This window comes from Thamnophis sirtalis, unplaced genomic scaffold, assembly GCF_051295495.1.
Source record: "Thamnophis sirtalis isolate CommonGarterSnake01/CBP01778 unplaced genomic scaffold, rThaSir2_p1.2 scaffold_1, whole genome shotgun sequence".
Classification (NCBI taxonomy): Eukaryota; Metazoa; Chordata; class Lepidosauria; order Squamata; family Natricidae; genus Thamnophis; species Thamnophis sirtalis.
The window spans coordinates 147,384,589-147,410,433 of record NW_028261381.1 but is presented as its reverse complement, the minus strand read 5'-3'; positions in this window follow the sequence as shown (position 1 = coordinate 147,410,433).

The following is a 25,845-nucleotide window of genomic DNA, read 5'->3' as shown; positions in this document are numbered from 1 at the left end:
TTTAACAAACAGAAGAATAAAAACAGGTTTGGAAAAATAAGAGATTTAAATTATCCTGCTGCCAAGTGGCAAGCCATGGTTTATCCAAGTGCTTGGCTCTTGGATCAATCCTGAAAATCAGTTGACAAAGTTTTTAAATTGAAGATTGTATGTAGGACAATTACTGTTACTTAGCCATCCTGTGGCCATTGCAATAGTGGTCTGCTGAGTAGGGAACTAGAATTCCTAAAGCCAAACCATTCTGAAACAAATAAATAATCTGAGACACCCTGTAGCTTCTCTCAAACTTTTAATATTTCTGCCAAAATACATTATATGTGTCAAAATTCAGATTAATACCCTAATATCATGAGAATCATTCCTACAATGTATCATATTTATCTTATGTATGAAGAGCAGCTCATTCTCAAGACCCTTGCATCCCCCAAAACACCCTAGGGCTTCTGTAAAGATGTGATTGTATGTGGGAATGACCTTGGGAGCCACCAAGAAAAACCCAGTCTATGCACCAGGTCTTCTTCCTGTCTCCCAAGGTCATTCCCACATACCATTGCAGCTGATTAATATCCTATGGAACCTAAGTGATGAAGAAGAGCAACCCTGGTCAAAAAAGAGACAGAAATCTGTTCTCCGTTTCTAGTCCTTGCTCATGGCTAATCTATGTGATACCATTAATCTCCGTGTCCAAGTTTGGAAAGGAAGAGTAAGTGGGAGAGTTGGGTCCTGGGCATCATTGGTCATGTGCTATAAGTACTGGAATCTCATGTGTCATTTATAATTGGCTTAACTACCATTATTTTTCATCTGTCTGTTTTAAACAACGGTCATAGGCAAAAAGGGAGAAAATGTCAGGACAGTTTGGTTTTATGAAAGACAGGCAATACAGCACATGTTCTTTTTCATTTGCACATTGTTTTTCTAGAGTTAAGGTGCCTCTTTTTTCACACACACATACGTATAGCATATGAAAGTACCAATGGCTCAGTCTACATTGTATGAATATGGATATATACTTGTTTGGAGTGTATTGTGACTGATTTAGTAAGAATTTGAATCAAATGATGCCATCTGGGCAAGTTAAAGCTGCCTTTCTTCTTCTCTTTGAACCAACTCCTTTTATTCTAGCTCACAAATGTTTACCAGCCTTTTGTAGGTAATCCAGAGGCATTCTGATCCACTGCACCTGCAGTAGCATCAGATAAAGGCTCAAGCCAAGGTATTCAGTATCATAAAGTGATACAGTACTTAGCACATCCATTGACCATCTGTATGCAGATGAATATAACACCCAATCAGATGAGCCAATGCAAATTCCTGTCATTTTAAAATGCTTTTATCACACATACATAAAAACAGCATTACCTGAACCTGTATTAATGAATACCTCAGAAAGGGGGAATTTTCTAAAGGTTTGATATACTGTATATTCCGTCTCTCCTGAAAATATTTTAATTATAGGTTTCTTTTTTAAAAACAACTCCTGGCTAATTTTTCCATCTCTCTTGTAAAATTAAACTGTTAAGATGTTTATAGGCTTTTCTTACAGCTGTCAAAATGCCAACTTTATTTTGTAATGCTCATTAAAATCCAACCTGATCTCAATTCACAGACACAATTTGGTTTCCTGTAGACTTTCAAATTAAAATATTAATTTGTTTGTGCATTTAATCTCTAGCTGAAGAATCAATTTAAAATGTGAGGTGTTAAATACCGAGGGCATATTCCAGGTCTGGATTCTAGTGCTATAAAAACTGTTTCTATCCTTCTTGAAGTTTAGACAATACAAATATCATTTAATTAGTAAAAGGATTAATTTGCTTGCTGCAAATCCAAATAAGTCACAGATATCTTCAGAGCTTCTTTCTTGCATTAGCATTACAGTGCATTAATCTTATTAAAACAGTAAATTGCCGTAGTATTGAAAGAGATGAGGTGAAATCTTTTCTTTAAAATGAAATTATGTTTTATATCTTTCTTCATACAGAGATTTCTGTATCTTTATAGTATAATCATAAAGTACCACTAGTTCATGAATGAACTGTGGAGTCTGTTAAACTGTGCGTCCTGAGCTTGATTCTTTGTTTTTAGACATTTCATTACCAGCTAAATGATATGACCTAAACTGGGTAATGAAACACCTGCAAGAAAATAACCAAACTCAGAAAGTACCAAGGACTCCATAATCTTAGATTCGCCATAACGGTATTCTAGAATTGAGCATTGTGTACTTTGCTGCTTTTTGATGTTGAAAGTAAGGTTCAGACTTTAGAAAAGGATTCCAATAGTTGATCTCCTTCCATTTTACTGGCATTTGCAGATTCTCCTTTGTAAATCAAGCTGTACAAGGTGATTGGATCCAAGTTACTTTACCAAGTTATGCACATCTTATATGATGAATGCTTTTCATCATGTTTACTCTCTTAAGTGCTGTATTTGAAGTAAATCAAGGATGTATGGGACCAAAAGAAACTACAGACTTCGCTTTATTTTATTTGAATTTCTCAACTTAGCCCATATATTTCTTGCAATCATAGCAAGAGTTGAGATGAGTCCCATATAAAAAATAAATTATCCAGAATTATCTGATAAACTTAATTACTCTTTAGGTGTTTCTGATATGATGCTTCTAATTGCCCCCTATCCTACCCCAATCTATGACTGTTAGCTTTAATCTATTGTTTTAATCAGTAATGAAAGGGCTGATTTGTCATAAGAATTCTGAAGAACTATTGAACACGAGCCAAAATTTGTTTTCCAAAGTTTTTCTTCCAGAAAAGGTATTCATCATTCTCGGCTCACTTTTAAGGTACTTTGGGATTAATTTGGAAGTGCTGGGGGAATGGGGTATTGTTGCAAGGTTGCAAATGATTTTGGAGTTATTTTCTCTTATCCATCACTTCATCACTGTATAACTTCTCATCTCTCTGGCACCATGATCTGTAAAAGCCTCATAGGAGGAATTCCTCACCATGTTTTCCCTGGGGACACAAATTAAAGACTATCAGAGAGCTAAAAAGATGATTGCAGAAGATTTAATTCATCACCTTTAGCTGTCAAGCTCAAGAAAGAACCATATGAATCTCATATCTCACTTGCAACACTTTCACTAAATACAGTATTATCCTTTGGGTATCTATGGAGATTCTCAATCACCCAGGTCATGGTTATCCCAGATGTGCTTTTCAAAAGACAACTGGACTTTCTTTTTTTGGGGGGGGGGGGGGTTCTTTGAAGATATTTCACTTTTCATCTAAGAAGCTCTTCAATGCTGGCTGAATGGTTTCTCCACCATTCAGCCAGAACGGAAGAAGCTTCTTGGATGAGAAGTGAAACCTTTTCAAAGAAAAAAAAATAAGGAAGTCCAGTTGCCTTTTTAGAAGCACATTTGGGATTATCATTTTTTCTAAATAGCCATTTATTTTCCATAAAATTGAAAGAGGTTCATTTTCAATCCAGTAATATATTTGATGGCTCCAACTTTCTTGCTCTTTTACCATATGATTTACCTCTCTGTTTATATTTTTAAATATCTATCAAGATATTTATACTCCATTTATCAAGGTTCATTTTTCACAAAGTTGCTCATAATATAACTATGTTCACCTAATACAGTACAGTTGGAAATTGTAATATATACCATTGTAAAAAGCAGACCTATAACATTATTCACTTTGTTGTAAGCTCTTCAGATCTGGCACTTTCTTTTGTTCTTGGTTTAGTTAACAGAAAATATGAACTTTGATGGCAATGCATAAATAAATTATTCTATTCCACCTGTGGGGGCCATTCCAAGTCCCCAAATGTTTGTGTGTTACCTGGTATTTTAAGAAATTAAGCCATGTCTGGCATTAATTCCAAAACTATATCCCACATTCCAAAACTATATCCCACAATTCCTAAAACACCAACCCCTGTATTTCCTCTGAATTTCTTTGAAATATTCTTAGTCACCAGGACCAAGGAGCAGACATGCCTTCTGCTCCCTGCTCAAACACGTTCTTCAGAAAACAGCCCAATCTTCCACCCCAGTTTGCATTCCTGTGAATTCATGCCAAGAATTGCTCGGACAGACAAGGTTTATTGTCTATCCGTCCTATATGTCACCAGCCCTTTCGGGTGAATCATTCATTGAGCATGTGCTTACATCCTCACCCCTCCCAAGCTTTCTTTTTTATGTGTCTATATTGCAAAGTTTTGGGGAAAATTATCTATGAGGGGCCGTTTTGTAGACTTCTCTCCTGTATCATGAATGTACATCAAAACCTAAGAAGCAGCAAAAAATATTCTTGGATTCAACCTGCAACCTTCTTCATAAAATTCTGCACCCTTTTATCAGTGTTACATTCTCTTTCCATTAAGCATTTACACCATATTTTTAAATTAACAGTTTCAACATTAGCTTGCGTACGTTATACTCTTTTTACACCTCTAGCCCCAAGGCTCTATCCCCATACTAATACATAAAGCTAAAGCTGAGAGAGTTGCTTTTAAAATTGAATATGTTTTCATTGCTGAAAACAGAGCTGAGCCTAAGGCATGGTGCCATATCTTCAATCACTAGATAATACATAATCTATACTATATGATATTTCTGTAATCAAATGTGCTATCTCATATACAGACCTGTCAACTTAAATAAAATACATGAATCCAGACAAACAAATATTTAGAAGAATGAATTTAGAATTTAACTAATATTTCTAATTTGATTTATTTGGTTGGTTGGTTGGTTGGTTGGTTGGTTGGCTGGTTGGTTGGTTGGTTGGTCGGTCGGTCGGTCGGTCGGTCGGTCGGTCGGTCGGTCGGTCGGTCGGTCGGTTGGTCGGTCGGTCGGTCGGCTGGCTGGCTGGCTGATTAGAGATAGGAGGGATCCAGAAATTATTCAGTGATATAAAAAAGGAAGTTTTCTTTAAGATAATATACTACATATTGCCAAAATGCAGTTCCTTAGGTTAGGCACATACTTTCTGCTGACTTTGATGGAGAGCCCAGCATGCCCGAGACTGAAATGCCTGTTTTCCTGCCATCATGTTGTAACTTACAAAACAGCCATAGCCCCTGGCATCTCAACAATAACCCTTATATAGAACAGTGCTTCTCATCCTTGGCAGTTTTAAACTGTAGGATTTCAATTTCCAGCATTCCACAGCCAGCATGGGGAATCCACACAGCTTATATCTGTCAAGCTTGAGAAACACTAGTACAGAGAGTAGTACAGCAGAATATAGAAATGTAAGGGAATGACATCAATTAGTGTTACATTCCATTCTTTCTGTGAAGAAGGGAATAAAGGCAGCTTATAAATTAAATAAAATGAACCTTAACTTCAAGTTGGGGTTGCAGGGGAGGTAACTGACAGTGCTCCTCAGCTAAATTTGTTATTTCTCTTTGATTGATTATATGTCATCAAAATAGTATCAACTCTTAGCAACAATATTAATGGGTCTCCTCTAGCATCATTTGCCCCAAATCTGGTCTTTCAGATTTTCTGTAATAGGGTCCATCCTCCTTCTTACTGTCCATCATCTTTTTCCTTTCCCTGCCCTGTGTACTTCTCAAGGAAGTTGCGCCTTTGTATAATATATAGCTAACACCCTAAAGATAGGCTCAAGATCTAGATAGATCTTGGCAGATTTGAACACTGGGCCCTATCTAACAAAATGAAATTCAATGTAGAGAAAAGTAAAGTCTTACACTTAGGCAAGAAAAACCAAATAGACTAGGTGAAACCAGGCTTAAAAGCAGTAACTATAAGAGGGATCTTGAAGTCTTAGTGGACAACCAGCTAAATATGAGCCAGCAGTGTGCAGCAGCAGTCAAAAAAGCCAATGAAATCCTAAACTGCATTGAGAGAGGGATACAATCAAGATCAAGTGAATACCACTCTATAAAGTCTTAGTAAGACCACACCTAGAATATGCATCCAGTTTTGGTCACCACACTATAAAAAAGATGTTGAGACTCTAGAAATAGTGCAGAGAAGACCAACCAGGATGATTAGGGGACTGGAGACTAAAACATACGTATGAAGAACAGTTACAGGAACTGGGCAACGGTTACAGAAACTCTTCCCTAGAGTTAGTGAAGGGAAAGACCAGGGGACACATGATAGCAGTCTTCCAATATTTGAGGTGCTGCCACAGCGAGGAAGGGATCAAGCTATTTTCCAAGGCACCCAAAGGCCAAATAAGGAATAATGGATAGAAACCGAACAAGGAGAGAGTCAACCTAGAAATAAGGAGAAATTTTCTGACAGTGAGAACAATCAACCAATGGAACAGCTTGCCTTCGGAGGTTGTGGGAGCTTTATCACTGGAGGCTTTCCAGAAGAGTTTGGACTGCCATTTGTCAGAAATGGTATAGGGTCTCCTGCTTGGGCAAAGGGTTGGACTAGATGACCTACAAGGTCCCTTCCAACTATGTTAATCTGAATGAATGAATTTTAACATGACCTAAATGTAATAATTGGTCATTTGTGCCTTGATCTACCCTATGATCCATTTATTTGTTTTCTTAGCTGTCCACAGCATTCTCCAACAACAAAGCCCAAATGCACCAATACTCTTTTTATCCTGAATAGCACATTCTCCTTCCATTGGCTTCTGCAAAGTGTGGAAATCCCCCAAATGGTAAACATCAGGTAGAGTGAAGTGCCACTTCAAGCGTTCCAAGATGACTGCTTAAAGGCAAGCCAGTGTCAATTATTTCATAATGGTTGAATGTTTTATCACCAGAAAGGTACCATTCTGGGATGGATTGTCTCAGATGTCAAAATAATTATTCTGGTACTGTGACTTGCAGTGGCTAGGTAAAGAGACCATTTCTTCCTTCAACCCTCATGGCCCCCACCCTCTAGAACAGCATTAACCCCAAAGATAAGAACTCCACCCACTCTGCTAATGTTCCAGAAAACTCTTAAAACCTGGCTTGGTTACAGACCTGGGACTGGTAAAGTATTGCATTGCTTTCTTTGTTTCTGACAGAGGTGGCATTAATCAGGTTCTGACCAGTTCTGGAGAACCAGTAGTGAAAATTTTCAGTAGTTCAGAGAACTGATAATACTACCTCTGACTGGCCCCGCCCCCATCTATTCTCTGCGTCCTGAGTCCCAGCTGATCGGGAGGAAATGGGGATTTTGCAGCAACCTTCCCCTGGAGTGGGGAGTGAATGGAGATTTACAGTATCCTTCCCCTGCCACACCCGCCAAGCCATGCCCGCCAAGCCAAGCCCACCAAGTCATACCCACAGAACCGGTAGTAAAAAAAAATTGACTCTCACCACTGGTTTCTGAGATTATTTTAGTCTGGGCTATCAGTATGGTTTTATCTGTTTGTAATCTACACAGAATCCATTGCAGATGTGCACCTATAATAAACAAACTAAATAAATAAATAAACTAGGGACTACACCTTGTCTTAGCTCTCACTATTCATACTTAATATGATGGGGGGGGAATGCTTTCCACTTTCCCCTCCCCCACAAAAAACACAAATTTGTAGTAAAATGCTAAGATTCTTCCATATACTAACATATGGGATGCCCTAGGGCAGTGTTTCTCAACTCTGGCAACTTTAAGATGGGAGAACTTGAACTCCCAGAATTTCCCAGCCAGTGACTCCCTTCACTAGAGAAACACTGCTGTAGGGTATGTGTGAATCTGCTCTTTTTTTGTATTGCACAATCATTTTTCCACTGGACAACAGCTTCTCCGGGAACATTATGGCATAGTATTTTTTTTTTATTAACAAACATGTAAAATACACACAGACAAAACTTAGACGTACACCACATTTACACAATACAATACGAACAGGAGCTTCCTGTTCTTTCTAATAGCAATTATCAATAGATACCGCTCACCTTTTATTATTTCCCCTTCTATTGTATTTCATTTGGATTTCACCATTCTTAACCCTCTTATTTTACTCATAACTATTATTTTTTTTGAGTTTTGTTATATTCCTTCATTGATTCTTGTTTCTTTTCTCCATCCACCTATACCACTTATCCCATATCTGGTAGAATTCTGATTCTTCTTTTCCCTGGATTTCTTTAGTTAGTTTGTCCATTTCAGCACAATCCATAACTTTTCTTATTATTTCATCTTCGCTTGGAATTAATTTGTTTTTCCATTTCTGGGCAAAGGCAATCCTTGTATGGCACAGTATTAAATGTGCCAATAAAAGCGGGCAAGCTAACAACTTCCTGGCACAGATCTATGGGCAACAGCTTCACCTGTTACATTCTTGTCTACTTTACAATCAACAAAAAGCTTGTGGCATTGCCAGAAATTGGCTGGAGTGCTTTATTTAGACTCCAGTTTCCTTTGCTCAACAATAACTTTGTTTTACCAGGACTCATTACCACTTTTGCACCATAAAGTAGGCTAATGAGGAGCCTCTTTGTTTATCTAACTTAACGGCCAGTTTCTAGGAAGAAAAAGAGTTCAGTTCATCTCTCACACACATAAACACACACAACATACAGTCTATGAACCTCTGTGCACCTGCTGTATTGGACAGCCTACATTTGTTTTAAACCAAGGTCATGAAATGAATTAGTTCTTTATAGTCAGTTTCTCAGCAAGTATTTTGAAAGAAAAATATTTTGTCCCGCCCCAAAAAACTCTAAGAATATGCAAGATTCTTTTTTGGGAACAGAAAGGGAAGCAGAGTTATACAAGCGTTGTGACTCACTGTGGTTTATAACTATATTTTTTCTCTAACATCTTTTTAAAGCCATCCAAGTTGTTGGCCATAGTTAGCTCTTTTGGGATTTATCTAGCTTGTCAGAGATTGGATTAAGCCAACACATTTCACTTATTGTAAGTAAGTAAACAATAAATGAGTGAACTTTACATGTTGGGGCATTGTGTGTGTGTGTGTGTGTGTGTGTGTGTGTGTGTGTGTGTTGCATTTGTGCTGATAAATAAATAAAGGGAGACTAGTATAGATCTATTTCAAGCTATTTAGCTCTCATCAGCTAGCGATACCCTTACTGGGATTTGAACCTGTGCTGTATTACATATTAAGCAGTTGTGTTAACCACTAAGCCACAAGGTTCTCCTCCTTTATCTTTATCAATATGTATGTATGTATGTATGTGTGCGTGCGTGCGTGCGTACGTACATACATACATACATACATACATACATACATACATATATATATATATATATATATATATATATATATATATATAGTGTCACAACCCCTGGTATGCCCCAATTATGGGAGGAAGCTAACTGCTTCCATTCTCTGTCCATCGGCTCGTCACAAGAGACCATCCAGACAGAAAGCCCAATATTTTTACTGTTGCCTTTTGTTACATTTGGGTTGCATTTGTGTTGATAAATAAATAAAGGGAGACTAGTATAGATCTATTTCAAGCTGTTTAGCTCTCATCAGCTAGCCATACCCTGTAAGTAAGGGTATGGCTAGCTGATGAGAGCTAAATAGCTTGAAATAGATCTATACTAGTCTCCCTTTATTTATTTATCAGCACAAATGCAACATACATACATACATACATACACACACACACACATACATACATACATACATACACACACACACAAAAGGTATATTTTCATATACTTTGCTTTTGTCATTATGACATTGCTTTTGTCATTAAGGCAAAATTATCAGGATTCTGCAGATGCTGCTCATACAATGTCCTTTCTGATGTATGCATGCATCTGCATAACACACACAGAAACACACTCTGGAGGTTATGATCTAGAAAGCCAAAATGGCAGCCAATGTAGCAAGTGAAACTCTGCCTCTTTTTGTATGTATCAGATTAAAAAGTGCCACATTGGGTGGTATTTCAATCACACTGTCATGATTGCCATATTGACGTTTTTCACCATCCTCTGGACACCCCTCTATACTGAACAAACTAGTCAACTACTTGGTGTTGGTTTTTTTTGCCAATAATCTAAGTGTGAACTTATCTTGGTGCATTCTGGATCCTTTTGATTAAGAAATCTGCTAAGACTGCTTTTCTTCTCAATTATGGTGCCTGCCCTCTAGAATAAGCTTCCCTCAAACATCCATATGACTCAACACTCCACCCCCAGAGGGTATTCCAGAAAATCTTAAAGATTTGGCTTCTTTCCCAGGCTTTAGATGAGTTGGTTGAATGTCTGTTTTGATTGACACACATGGTGAGTAGCCTGATGACTGGATTCTCTGTCTTGATTAGAGAGAGGAGAGAGAGAAAGAGAGAAAGAATGAGAGGAGAAAGGAGGGGTAGAATTTGGTTCTTTTGTTTTAATGTTATAAGATGTCCAGAGTCAATTGGAGCTGTATGGCATTTAAGTTGTATAAGCAAATAAACCACAACATTGGGTAATTTGAATAAATGATGACTAATAGCCATTCTTTCATTCATTCTATTTATATCCGGCTAAACCAAAAGACATGAAGCAAGAATGTTTTCCTCAATGTGCAAACATTTCCTACATCTGTCACTATAATACCCATTGGAAGGAATCCTTTTGGAATTCAGCCCATTTTTACTCTAATCATCTTCACTAACCTGAAGTCAAACACGACCACCCTATTGCTGATTCCTGACTTCGGGTCTCTTATGAACAAGTTAAAGAGCAATAATCAGTAATTTCTATCTGCACTGTTCTTCCTAATCTTATAACCAGTTCCTGTTTCACAGAAAGGACAGCAATTCTATCAGCTGCATTGTTCAGAAGACTTCGTTGAAGCTGCATGTCAGCAATCTTTTGAAAACCTTGTCTCTATTCACACTTTATATGATGACACATACAATATGGTTTGTTTGGCTTTGACCAATTCTATAACTCAGCCATTGTGGCTTGCAAATCTTGACTGATGACTGGGTGAACTCAGTTACTTGTTGCTTATTCAATAAACTATGATTAAACAAATTATAGCTCAGGGCAAAGTGTGAAAGTAGGTTCCAAGTTGAAAACCATTCTTATCTACATCTTATCTAATTGAAAACTATCATAATTAAAAATGTACCAGTATTTCCTACTGCATAGATCCTTCTCAGCATAGTTTGTACCTTGAGATTAGAGATGGGTAATCTACATTTCATGAGCTGCATATACTCCCCATGGCTATCAAACTGGCCAGATTCTATTAGTTCATCGGTGTTTCCTAAATCCCTTTTCGGGAAATTCTTCTTTCCCACCGCCATCCTTATTTAGGGATTCATGGCACTGTGTTGACTAAGGACAGAACTTGAGACTAGGTGGCTCTTTTAAGACAGCAATTATTGCACGATGTATCCGTTCTATTTCGATTTCAAAGGGCTTTCAAGAATACTTGGTCTACACATTATGCTGGCGGTGCTTTATATTTCCATGCTAGTTTTTTTTTATAATGCATTTAAACACTATGGAAACCAAAGCCATTACCAAGAAAGGGGTTGCATTTTCCAGAGAGTGCACTACAGAACTGACGTTGCATGTTGTGAGAAACTGTGTGTAACAGAGCCTCAAGCAAGAATGCTTAGCTGTACTATTTTAGTTTCCTCATCTGTTGCATCACACCTGACCAAGTATTTTATTTCATAGCTGCCATTGTTCATCAGCAACTGAAAGTTACTCTGTAAATTTGCTTTTTTCTCATTTCTGTTCTCTGTAAAACTCGTGCAAAAGGATTGTTTCGGCATCTCTCTATCTCTCATTTTAAACAATAACATTTCATTGAGTGAACTGAAATTCTGGAGAATCTTGAGCCTTCAAAGTTGCCAATCTTAAACTAAGCAGAACAAGCCGAGTAAGACCCACAACCAGTTTCATTCAAACCTCTTCCCAAAAAGAGGTTTTTATTGCTTTGCGTTTTGTGGAACCAACCAATGAATCAAATCAATGATGAGAGGTAAGCAGTAAGTATTCTGCTTATTTTTAATAAATATATTTTAATTTATGTATCACAGAAGTTGTCAAATTATGTGACATTGTAATTACCTATTGTCAGTTGTGAAGGCAAAGCGCAAAGCAAAATCAGAGTGAGTTGATGGCATTTCTGCTTTGCCTGTGCTGGTCTGATCAAATTTTCTTTTTAAAAAATGCAATCCCATCTCCCATGTGTTCAGAATCCCTTGAGTGTCCTACTCAGTGATGGGTTCCGGATCCTGGTGCAACCAATATGGTGCAACGGGGCCCGGCGTCTCCCACATGCATGTGTGTAGCACACGCGCACAGTGCGCGAATGCATCTTACCTCTGCGACACTCCAGTTGCTTGGTGGAGCGTCACACAGGCGCCGTATGCCTTGTGCACATGCGCAGAAGTGCCAAAGAGCTCAAATATAGGTAAGGAGCTCGGGCGGACAGGTGGGCCCTCCGGAGCACTGTACCAGAATGGTACCCAGTGCTCCCAGCAGGCACTGGTACACCCGTACTGGGGCGTACCACCTGCAACCCACCACTGGTCCTACTCTACAATTTAAGAACTTTTGTTTTTACTCATGGTTTGCTCCATTATGGTTTATTAAATGAATCGTGTTTGGCTGGCTCCAAAGCCATGGTTTATAAGCCTGAAAGGCTGGGTTCACATGTTGTATTAAGCTGCAAAAGGGACCTTCACTTTGCAGCTTAGCATTTTTATGTTCTTAGCATAAGGAAGCTGCCTAGGTTCCTATTTCCATTTTAGTAGACTTCTTATCCAATCAGAATCGAAAGACCTGAATTTTAGAGCGTTGTAAATGGAAAGAAAACACGCCATTTACATGAAGACTTTTAAATCCATGGTACTGTACTCATTCTTTTGTCTGGCCTTTGAGAGCAAAGAGTATTTTGATGAGAAGAGCTTTAATCTGAAGCTGAGAGAAACCTCAGTCTGGATGGAGGTCTACTTGTTTTCACACCTTCCTTGCATCAATGTTTTCAAACGTCAATATATTTGTTTTGTAGAATTTATCTGGCTTTGTAATTTAATTTGCACTGCAAACAAGATACTCCTTGGAAATGCTTTAAAAACTGAAAATACCTCAGATGTAACAGATTTACATATTGTTTTTGTAAGGGGAGCTAGTCACTAAGTAGAACGAATGGTTTCATCTTTGCAGTTCCATCAGACTCCATCCATTTTGAAGTACTTCCACCTCTGATCTTCCAGTGAGAGGAAACCCCTCCCACATTAATATCTGCCTCCACATTTCAAGGTTTCTATGCATGAATTTTCTTTTCTTGACTTGACACTAGATTTGGGGCTCTATCCTGGCAAAAATATTATCTTAAAAATAAAATAAAATATAAAATAAAAAGCACATTATTTTAAAGGCTTCAACAGTAATCACAATGTGGTTTTTTTAAAAAAAAAACTTCAGAGGAAATGAAAGAAATGTCTAAGGAAAGGGTCAGCAATACAATGGGATTGTCTACTTAGCCACAGTAAGAAGCAGAGAATAATGGAGAGTTCATTGATTTCCTTCTCTCCACCACCTCCCCTCCATTTACTGTAAGGTAAATTGGAGGAAGGCTGTGTAACAGGAAACTTAATGCTCTTCTAGGAGCTATATTTAGGCAGACTCACTGACACGATACTGCAGAATAAAATAAATACGTTGATGGAGATCCTCTTTGGGGACTCTCGGCTTCATCATCATGGCCCTCAACAGCTAAACAAATTATTCTGCAGACATCCATATAATTGTTGTTATAAAAAGATACAGTCATGAAGCACATAGTGCAGCTATATCAACAGACACTTTAGACCTCAGAAAATCCTTGCAATGAATGCCAAATTTAATTAATATTATTATCTAAGAAAGAGAGCACACTGCAAGATCAGGCCACTCATAATTATAATTTAAGATGCACGCTTCTAAAGTTATATTTGGTGCCTAAGCAAACTTCAAATGCTTTTGACACAGCTTCCTATTTACAAACTGTAAATTGTAAACTATTTACAAACTGTAAAGTGTAAATGGTCATTTACTTGAAATATCTAAACACTGAAATCCATCAACATTAAAACTAGCTAATGAGTAGTCTAATGTGTTATATAGTATATGTGTGTGTGAGAGAGAACATACATATAATAAAACTTGCAGATATGGGCTCTATACCAGATCTGTTCTAAACACACAACTGAATTGAAATGCAGCACACATTTTATTTTAGAAGTTTGACTCACAGGCCTTACCTGTTCAGATCTTGTATATTTGCACCCAAGCATAGGAACTTGGGGTGTGGAAATGAACAAAAAAGTCTATAGTATTCCAGGCTTTAATGAAATACTTCACAGCATGTAGCCTCTCATGTTTCCAACAGCCATCCAGAGAAAGACTTTTACACACAAGTGAGAGCCATAATGTATTCAGGTGTACCTAAAGTAAAATTCACAGAAGGATAGTGAAATAACACAACAAAGTTAACCCCCCAAAAAATTGGAAATTCTATTGAGGCTGTGTGTAGCTATAGAATCCTGGAACCCTGCTGATTCAAAAGCCATTCAGACAACATTTTTCTTTAGTTGCTTTTAACAGAAAGATACATACGTGTGTCAGCTCAGCATATACCTTGTCTTCTTCCAAGGATGTCTACAGATTAGGGCTGTACCCCAAAAAATCAAGCTGGCCCACAATCATGGCACCTTTTAACCAGTGATGAAATTCAATTTTTTTTACTATGGGTTCTGTAGGAATGGCTTGGTGGACGTGGCAGGAGAAGGATACTGCAAAATCCCCCATTCCCACCCCACTCAGGGGCCAGCCAGAGGTGGTATTTGCCTGTTCACTGAACTACTCAAAATTTCCGCTACTGGTTCTCCAGAACCTGTCAAAACCTGCTGAATTTCACCCCTGCATGTTACTAATTTCACCCATGCATGTTACTAATGCATGATTGTAGTGGCCAAGGTGGCGCAGTGGTTAAATGCAGCACTGCAGGCTACTGCTAGATCAGCAGGTCAGCGGTTCAAATCTCACCGGCTCAGGGTTGACTCAGCCTTCCATCCTTCCGAGGTGGGTAAAATGAGGACCCAGATTGTTGGGGGCAATATGCTGACTCTCTGTAAACCGCTTAGAGAGGCCTGAAAGGCCTATGAAGCGGTATATAAGTCTACTGCTATATTTTTGTAAGCACCAGGGACACACACACACTCCCACTGTGGAAAAATGTTAGTAGTAGATAGAAGAGAATTGGTCTGTCTTTGTTTTGCTATCTTATCTCACTTAGCTCTTATAGTGCTATACTTATTTCCCAATTTCCTACTGTTCCATTTCCCATTTTTATTGTAAACTACTTCACTTTTGCACTTATTGTTTGTTATCAGTTTTTATCTTCCACTTCTCCTATTATCTTTCTCTTTGTCATTTTTCCTTCCATTTTTGCAGTCAACTAGTTCCTGAGGGCTAGGCTACTTCATCAGTAGCTTAGCCTGCCTGCCTAATGTTTCAGCTATGGGATAGAGAACAGATCATGGCCCTTTTCCTTCCCTCACCCCAATCCTAAGTAATGCCAACCTCCCCTGCTATAATTTTGGCAATGGCAACCCCTGAAACCTTATTTATTTATTTATTAGACTTATATACCGCTTCATAGGGCTTTCAGCCCTCTCTAAGCGGTTTACAAATTTTTTAGCAAATTGAGTCAGCAACTTGCCCCCACAGTCCGGGTCCTCACCCAGGCTGAGTCGACCTTGAGCCGGTGAGATTTGAACCGCTGAACTGCAGATCACATTCAGCTAAAGTGGCCTGCAGTACTGCACCCTAACCACTGCACCACCTCGGCTCTTAGCATCCTTTGGGTAGTGCTCACTGTCTTTGATCATATGCAGGCATTTCTCCTGCCTCTGATGATGGGTTTGTCTAGATGACTGTGGAATAATATGGGTGGGGATGGGGAGAGATGAAAACTCCCAGAATATGGGCTGTTGGCACTTCCTTGCTTCTCCAATCCAGCAACTGGTCTGTCTCTGGCCAGCAGCTCATATTAGCTGGGCTACTGCTCTCTGGTTCCACAACTGCTCCATGGCTGACAATGGTCTCTACCCTGGATTCCTCTGGCTGCACCATCACTCCCTATGCCTAAATTCTGCCACAGTGTAGTGGCACTGTGGCTCTTTTGCCATAGCTGTGCATGCTTGTTCTTTGGCATCTTCACTGACACAGCCTTCCCTCCCCCTATCAAATTGTCACTCCCTCCAAAAGCAAGACAAGCATGTTCCTGTTTATAAGGGCCGGCTCCTTCTCTTCCCTTCAAGAAAATAAGGACGTACGTGCAGGCTGTTTGGCCTTTTTGGTCATCCTATTAGAATATGATTATGCAATATGGGATGTCTGAACCCAGTCCTCTTAGAAAAATGTGATTGACACATTCATTATTCTTTCCTTACCTGCTTTCAGAAGCTCTCAAGCCTTCTGATGATAGGTAATCATTTTTGTATGGTGCAGCACTCAGCACTGACCTCTCGATGATCTCTGCTGGTTCCAGGAAGACTCATGCAAGAAATCCACTGGGAGAAGCAAAAGTTTTCTGCCGTTTTTCCTACAGGATTCTAACAGCAGACAAAGCACCGAGATCATAGCGGCTGAAGCTAACAGTCAGTTTCCTGTGCTGTGCAGTCGGCACAGGAAGGGTCAAGCAGAAAACTATTGTCTCTGTGTTGCTATACATGTTTGGTGCGAAAGATGACTTTCTGGAATGCAGCAAATTTTATGCATAAGGGGGGAAAAGTGGAAAGTAGGCTGCATAACAGCCCCCTCCCCCAAGAAAAAGTTGGAAACCGTATTCAGCAGTAATGATCTTAGCAACATCAGAATACATAGCAAGAGCTTCAGGGTTTTTTGTTTTAGGTAATTTATTTGAAATTGCTAGTTGTGGCTGTCGTTTCCCCCCTCCCCCAGCTTTATTTTCTGTCTCTTCCCATACCCCCTCCCCTCCGGGCACTTTTTTTCTCCCCTGAGCCGTACTGTTTTTTTTCTTCCCAAGGAAACCAGGAAACCACCCATTGAACAGTGCAACTATTTAACTGTCCATCTCTGGATGACAGACGCTCTCCAGGTCTTAAAGAGCAGCTTTCCACAGCTCTGTTGCATGAAATCTCCCAAGAAGGGAGGAAGCTAATGCCAGAGATGGGAACATGGACCTGTCCAAAACACATGCTCTGCCACGGGCTTGTTTTCTTTGTCAAGCTTCTGAGTGTTTTAAGCACATTGTTCACAATATGCACATACTGTATATCCCCATATATTGTAAAATTCTGCATATCCAATTGACATTATAGTTTGGGCTGTAGTCCAGTTTGAGCTTTGTGTTTTGTCTGAATTTTGATTCATACTAAAAAGCTTGATGTAACTTGCTAGTCAGTAAGGTTGTTTTTGCTCAATGATATATGTGTGACTGCTATGAGAACATGGACAATAGCATAGGCCCCTATTAAAATCTATAATGACATAATGACAAATGCGACTTGCTATCATCATACTAATAACACCTTAATATACTTGCGTTATGACATCTGATGCAAGTGCATAAACTCATTTAAGTGCACGTGTATTGTTATTCCCCTCTTCCCATGAACACTCATCTATGTATCTGCATAAAAACAGCTGTGGGTGTGTATGTTCCAGCATAACTCTGGAATGCCTTGAACAGTTTCAACCAAACTTGGTACAAAGATGACTTACTCTCTGGAAACAAATACTGTGGGGGGGGGGGGTAAGACACCCCTAAAAGACCTTGGGGTGTGTGTTCTGTTAAGATACAGCCTGTTGTGTCTTAAAATGGCTTCTACTGTAGTGCCATAAAATGACTTCTACTGTTCAGTGCAGTGGAGTTGCCATGGTAATGGCTTCACAGTACTCTACAAGGGGGCTCCCTCTGGTAAGGGGGAAAATCCAACATTAGAAATTACATTTGGTCCAGACCAGTGATGGGTTCCGGATCCTGTTCCAACCAGTATGGTTGGAATGGGCCCGGCGTCGCCCACATGGACATGTGCAGTGCGTGTGCACATGCGCGTGGTGCGCATATGCATACCTACCAGTGATGCCTCCACAAGCCTCCGCAACACCCCAGCTGCTTGGCGGAGCATTGCGCAGGCACTGTACATGCTGTGCGTGTGCGCGTAAGATCCAAAGGCTTTAAAGGACGGGTAAAGAGCTCAGGTGGGAGGGTTGGCCCTTCGGAGCATCGTACAGGAATGGTACCCAGTGCTCCGGGCAGGCTCCCGTACACCCATACCAGGGTGTACCACCTGCAACCCAACACTGGTCCGCACATTTTCCCCCTATAAATAAATGCCAAGGCAACACTGGGTTATCGGCTAGTGGCCAATAAGTATGTGGGCATCAGGCTCCGAATTTACAGACGTGGCTCTGCTCTCCCTCTCATATGTTCAGTCACTCAGGAAGCGAGCCAGCTCTTTCTTTCAGTGTCTGTAGACTCAACAATTTGCCTACAATCTTTTGCTGCTCTAAAACTAATCATATGTGATTTGAGTTCATATCAAAATTATACTCAAAAGTCAAAGCACCGTAAATAAAAACACCTTTTAACCGGTACTTAAAAAGCAGCAAGGACGTTGACTCTGGATTACACCCATTTATCTGCAAACTGCAGGAAAGAATGGAAAAACTGCAGCTCATGCTATTGTAATCATTTAAGAACCAAACAACTCAAGAAAGAGTTAATGTCCCATTTTCTTCTTGATGAAATGAGCCAGCTTGTAGAAAGAGGGAGGTAGAAAGCATGAACCTTCTGTTTAAAATTACAGTTGTAAGCAAAGGGTACATCAAGCAGGCCATATTAGGCAAAGTGCAATCTTTTCTTGTAAAAAGTCTGGAGAAAAGTAGCTCTGCTGACCCCATTTGTAATCAGTCCACTCATATATTTGGGATAAGGAAAACAACTACAGATGTCAGGAGAAGAGAACACCCCAGCCTTCTGGGTCTCTCAAGGGGTGCGGAGAGGGACTAGCAGGGATCGCCACTTTTGCTAGTGGCAAAGAGATTTAAATCCTTTTTAAATCAAATGCACGAGTCGCTTTTTAGCTATAGCTTCAATATGCCCAAACTGACACTTCTACTTTTTGGTACAAAACAATGCTTTCATCATTTCTGACAGCAACAAAAAAAACCTAATTCAGCAATGAGCTCCTTGGTGATACGCTGGAAAATAAAAACAGTTTCAACTGGGGTAGATGAACAAAGTAAAAAGTCAGCAGTTCTCCCAGTAAGGGATTTTTTTTTTTAAAGGAAAAAAAATCTTCTTTATGGTCTTGCCATATTTAAATTTGAATTTCAATTTCATGTAGAGGGATCACATAGAAGTTTTAAACATCATTTAATTAGTGCACATTGGCTTATTTTTTATATTGAAGCGGATACGCTTCAAAGTGCTAGTGGTAACTTATAAAGCCCTTCATGGTATTGGACCTGGGTACTTGAGAGACCGCCTGCTGCCAATTATCTCCCAAAGACCCATTAGATCACACAGGGTCAGCCTCCTCCGGGTTCCGTCCACCAGCCAATGCCACCTGGCTACTACCCGGGGGAGGGCCTTCTCTGTGGCAGCTCCGGCCCTTTGGAACGAACTCCCCGCAGAGATTCGGACCCTTACCTCTCTCCAGGCCTTCCAGAAAGCCGTCAAAACCTGGCTGTGCCGGCAGGCCTGGGGTTGATGAGTTCCCCTCCTCTCTCGACCTGTGTGGCTGTATGATTCTTGTTTATTTTAAATCACGTGTATTGTGTTCTATGTTCCCCTTTCCCCCTTTGACTTGTTTGCCGCCCTGAGTCCCTCCCGGAGAAGGGCGGCATACAAATAAACTAAATCTGAATCTGAATCTGAATTTGTATTTATTATTTTATTTTACATCCCACTTTAGGAACTCAGGAACTCAAAATGTTTCTCAAAGCATCATCTGGTGAGGAAGGTTGAGTTGGGATATGATGACCTGCTAGCAAAGCTGGTTGTCTCCATATTTGCTCCAATTCTTAATGTGGTTTGAATGCAATGATACTAAGAGCTACCAAATGACTTCAGCCATATTTTGTAGAGGTTAAATAGGGTCCCATATTTTTCCAGGCTACCCAAGATATGGTTCAAGCATTGCCTAGTGTAAGAACAAGAAATAACCCATCCTGGCCTTTCTGTTAGGTCTTTTTGTTTCTAAAACACTGCCTAATAGGTAATAAGCCCATTGTAATCATACAATCTAAAGAGCTAAGGATGTTGGCTTCAAGAGTCCATTGTTGGTTGTCTTCAGCTGACAAGCTGAGCTGAAATACTCAGCATGCCAGCCCTTTGGGCTGTAGCCAAGATCAAAGAAACAGCTGCCTGCTGAATCAGCATCTGTTATCTAAAACACGCTGCCTGTGTCTCATTGCTACATCTGCTCAACGAGAGTGCTTCTAAGTTTTGTCCTGCTTCTGGCTTGACTAGAACAGACAGCAGGGATGGTTTACACACATTACAGATTTTTAATTTGAAGGGATGGGACAATTACATGGGTATTTTCTTACTGCACGTATATTTTGCAATGCATGTTTCCGAAAGTTATCACCCTTCATAGATTGCCCAGATTGCCCAGTTTACCATATAAGAAACCATGTCAGTAATAGGCAGGCAACACATTCTAATTCCACATCAAAGCATGTTTGCTGCAGAAATTTTGCTGTACAACTAAGCAATATAATATGGTTGTAAAACATTATAGTAAATTGCATTTCTGATGCCCCTAGAAATACTTCCAATTTTTGCCACATTAGTTAAACCACAGACCATATCACAAGTTCTGTATTTTGTTCTGGACAATGGATATGAATAAATTGAACCAGAGCATAGCAAATTTTATAGAAATTGATTGAGTAAATAAGGATTGTTTTGCTTGTAAAAGAATACTTTTCTAACGTTTGAAGTGCTATTGGTTTTATACATTATGCTAAGATTGTTTTTTTTTTGCACAAATTAAGCTAAATGTGGGTTATTTGAAAAACAATTTTAAAATAAAACCGTGTTTTCCCAAAAATAAGACAGGGTCTTATTTTCTTTGACTCCCGAAATAAGCACTTTGTCTTATTTTGGGGGAAGTTTTATTTTTGAGGTGCAGGAGCCAGCGAGCATGGTCACCTCATGGCTGCTGCTGTGTTGCAATATTTTTGGGAGGACTTATTATCCAGGGAGGTCTTATTTTTGGGGAAACAGGGTAGTGGGGTAGTGCTTAAGGCATCAGGCTAAAAACTGAAAGTTCACAGAGTCATGAAGCAAATGGGTGACTTTGGGCCTGTCACTTACTCCCAAGCCCTAGGAAGGAGGCAATGACAAACCACTTCTGAAAAACCTTGCCAAGAAAACTGCAGGGACTTCTTCCAGGCAGTCTCTGAGACTCAGACACAATTGAATGGAAGAAAATGATTTCTCACTTACATTTATAACATCAATAATCTTCACAATAATCCCCATCAAGCCAACCACATGTTCTTCTTGGAGGTATTTGCCTGCTTAACCTCTCCAGGCCTGAGACCATTGTTGTCACATGTTTAAGAAAGCAGAATAATTATGCGCACATGTGGATGAGTCATCATATGCATGTTTACTTGTTTAGAAAACCAGCATTTGTGTAGAGATGTATTTAACTTCTTGTTTCAGCCCACCTGCCAGCAATCCTCTATGCCTCCCCTGCTATGCATTATGAATGTGCGGTTGTTTCATGGAGATAAACAATTGTCTGCTGCCTGTTCTTCATCTATCCAACGTTCTCTCTCAGGCATATTGCTTTTTAGCCAGTCTGAAATGTACAAATAGCACATTAAAAAGTGACGGCATAAACAAAAAGAAAGAAGTCTTCCCTACTAAGATGTGAAAAAACATAAATTATCAGCCCTTTAAACAAATGGTAAAGACTGTCCATATTAGGCTTTTAGAGCCTAATGTATGTATGTACACGTCCCTTGTAAAAACCCTTCTATTCCAGGGACTTCTGATTTGTATATTTTTAATGTTTTTGTGCAGATTCAAGCGCCTGCAGCTACACTTTCACTGATATGCCTGCCTTCAAAGGAAAACTCTAGCTATACTTGTATGTGTTGGTGTTATGATCCAGACTGATTCCTAGAAAGACAGTTGCAAAGAGAGGCTTTATATCTGGATTTCCTGGAAAACAGAAGAATCCAGCTCGCTTGCATCCATTCCTATCAATTCTCTAATGCAAGAGTGCCATTCTTAACTGAGACTTCCCAATTTTTTATTTGTTAAGGTAAAGGAGGTGCTCATCTCCATTTCTAAGCTGAAGAGCCAGCGCTGTCCGAAGATGTCTCTGTGGTCATATGGCCAGCATGACTAAATACCGAAGGCACATGGAGCGCTGTTACCTTCCCACCAAAGGTGGTCCCTATTTTTCTACTTCCATTGTTTATGTGCTTTCAAACTGCTAGGTTGGCAGAATCTGGGACAAGTAACGGGGGCTCACTCCATTACGCGGCACTAGGGATTCGAACAGCTGAACTGCCAACCTTCTGATCAACAGGTTCAGCCATTGAGCCACTGCATCCTGTTTTATTTGTTACTAACGTGTTTCCCTGAAAATAAGACAGGGTCTTATTTTCTTTTGACCACCACCACCCTCCCAAAAAATAAGCACGGCCTTATTTTCGGGGAGGTCTTATTATTTTTGAGGTGCAGGAGGCAGCGTATGGTCACGTCATGACTGCTGCTGTGTTGCAATATTTTCAGGGAGGGCTTATTTTCAGATGAGGGCTTATTTTAGCACATGCGCTCAAAAGCTTGATTGGGCTTATTATCCAGGCTGGTCTTATTTTCAGGGAAACAGGGTATTTTTCAATGACTTTTATTTTCTGCTTTCTCTGTAGAAGTTCACAGTACTTCCAGAAGTCCCAGTCCAACATGTTAACTAGGAAGCCATCTAGATATTTGTCAGCTTTGTTTAATTTTAGGAATCTTCTTTCTATTTTTGCAGATCTCTCCATATCATGTTCTTAGGTGAGGATTTGGGAGTGTGTCTGGTTGATAAAATGGGGCAGGGAGTTTTTGTTCTTGTCAAGCAATCTTCAGAATTGGGCTTGTTCACTCTTATCATACCTGCTATCTGGAAAGCTAACCATATAGTAATTTAATAGACTCCTGTGGGTAACTATTATAATTTTTCTTCAAACATCTCATTCAGAAGAGATTACTGTGATGCTCTTTATCTTCGGTACCTCCCAATGAGTTTTGGAAACATATAAATGTAAATGTATATTCAAACTCTACTTGAGACAAGCAGTGAGGGCATTTTGGGAAGAAAATTGGTTAGCAAAAGGAAATAGCTATTATATTTCATTTGGCAAGAGCATTTTTCTGCTTTTAAACCTCTGCTACTACTGTATATTTACGGAAGAAAAGGATGTGTGCAATTCTGATATGAGATTAATGAACAGTCTTCGCCTTTAAATGCAATATCTATTTTTTCCCCACTGTAGTATCCTGGAAATAATAGGAAGTTCAAACTGGGCTTTTGTTCATTATTTGCCAATTGTCTTACATTTTTCATTTTCAATCACTTTCCCAGATGAAGCTCCCCTAGGCAGTTTGAGTTATCCAGATCTACAGAAGATAACTATTTTCACAATCCTGGCAGAGTCTATCTTTCTCCCCTTGGGACCTATTTCTTCCTGGTGTGTGTTTGATTATACTGTTCATATTAGAACCTGTAGGGTGCTGCATGATTAGATTGACTTTTTTTTTGCTAGATTGAAAAAAATGATTCATGTTTGGCAAAGTGGACTGAAGAAGATATCTGAAAACAATTTATAAAATGGCAGGATGGTGGTGGTGGTGGGGGAAGTGCCCACTGCAATAACCTGGGATAAGCTATTGATGATTGCTCAGAACAGGTGAAGGGTCTGAAAGTTTGTCCACATAGTTGCAAACCGTTAAGTCCAACTCTCTAACTAACTAAAGCTGGAGGAACTTCCACTTATCACATAAACAGCAATTGTTTGTGAAAGTGCCTTTGCCATGACAGATTTGTCTCTACAAAAGTGTCAGTGACAAATGCAAATGAGGGCTAATTAATGTTTTCCAGCAATCATACTGGCGATGATAGACTGGTATTCATGTCATTTCATTGCTGGTGACAGTGCTGCTTATGGAACTGAGTACAGATGGGTGGAATGCTTAACAGAACCAGAAGATAACCATGAAATGGCATTTATCAAACTGAGAATCAGTTTCACAGGGTGCATGCTAGGGTGGGATGGCAGCGTTTGAAGTTGATTTGGAAGGGAACAATCAGAACAGGGAGTTCTAGCTAACAGAATTTATGACACGTGGTTATGTGAAACACCTTTACTGATTAAGCAGAATTCCCGTATTGAAAAGATTGTGCCAAAACAGAACACCTGCTCCAGGAGAAAGGGACATATTATTGGCTTTTCCTGTGTTCTCTTCAGTCTGTTATATTGCTTTGTTGCCACCTAAATCATTGTATGATTGTGTCATATTGGATAGTTCACTTTAATTCATAGTTAGGAATGGAAGTTTCAAGCAGATTTCTCAAAAAAATGGCAGGTATATATGAGTCTGTTCTATTTATTTCCACATCATTTTATATATGTGCAAAAATGCATTTATTACACATGTACAGTAAATCTTGAGCAGAGGCCTTAATTCTCAATCTATATCCATTTCATTGGTCTGGCAGTTTTACATCAGTTTGTAAGCCTCTTGTATATAACTCTTCAGCAAAAAATGCCATCACATTTTTTTTAGAAGTCCAGGGGGTGCAAGTTGTGGCCAGTTTGCTCACAAGGTAGTTCTACAGTAATTGCAACAAAACATGCACGTTTGTATTCAGCAAAACACAGAATGGTGGATTATGTTTCTGTTGATCTGATAATTGTATTTCTAAAATGCATCTCTTCAGGATAAGTTCCCCTGGAGCTAGGGAGTGGAAGCGCTGCGTCTGGAATTGGAATAAACACCTTGCCTTCTTTTAAACTTGACAATAGGGATCATCCCTTAAGTGCTATTCAGTGATATTTGAAGGTTGTGTTTCTCAACCGTGGCAACTTAAAGATGTGTAGACTTCAACTCCCAGAATTCGTTTCCTAGCATGCCTGCCATACTTGCCAAGGTGAAAAAACGTTGTTCTAAGGCAGTGATGACTAACATTTTCAGCACCAAGTGCCAAAACTGGAGCACGCGCTGGAACACCGGAACCCAGAAGAGAGTAGCTGGCTGGTGTGCATACCCGCAGTGGCCAGGTGCTCTTCCGGGTTACATCACGTGCATGCGCACTGGCCAGCTGCTCTCTTCTGGGTTCTAGGTTCTGGCACGCGCATGAGCGCAGGCCAGCTGACCTTCAGACCAGCTGTGACAAAACCCATAAAAGCAGCTGGTGATGGCGCACATGCCCACAAAGAGGGCTCTGAGTGCCACCTCTAGCCATAGGTTTGCCATTACGGCAGTAAGACATTTAAAGCTCTGAACAGTTATAGGAGTGATCTCTGTTCTAAATAGCACCCTTTCCTAAGGATATCATTATTCTACCTATTCTATGCATTTGAGGTCAATAAAACTGGAGATTCCGATCTAGATTAGAAGCAGCTTATTTTATACTTTTATTATCTACATGGACTGCCAACATTATCAGAAACCGAACCTGTGAGCATTTGTATGCCAAGCAGGGGCTCTGTTACTGCAGAACAAATACTTTCCAAAATAGAAATGCCTTCCACAATATTAACAGACTCACCAAGCTAGTCCTACCAACAATATGATTCAATCAGAGAATGAACTATATGGGGTTCAGCTCATTAAAGCACGTTGACTGTCACCATTGATATGCCCTTACTTTATACAGTAATAGGAAGGTTCAGACTTTTCCATTCTTGGTTTTTTCCTAATAAGC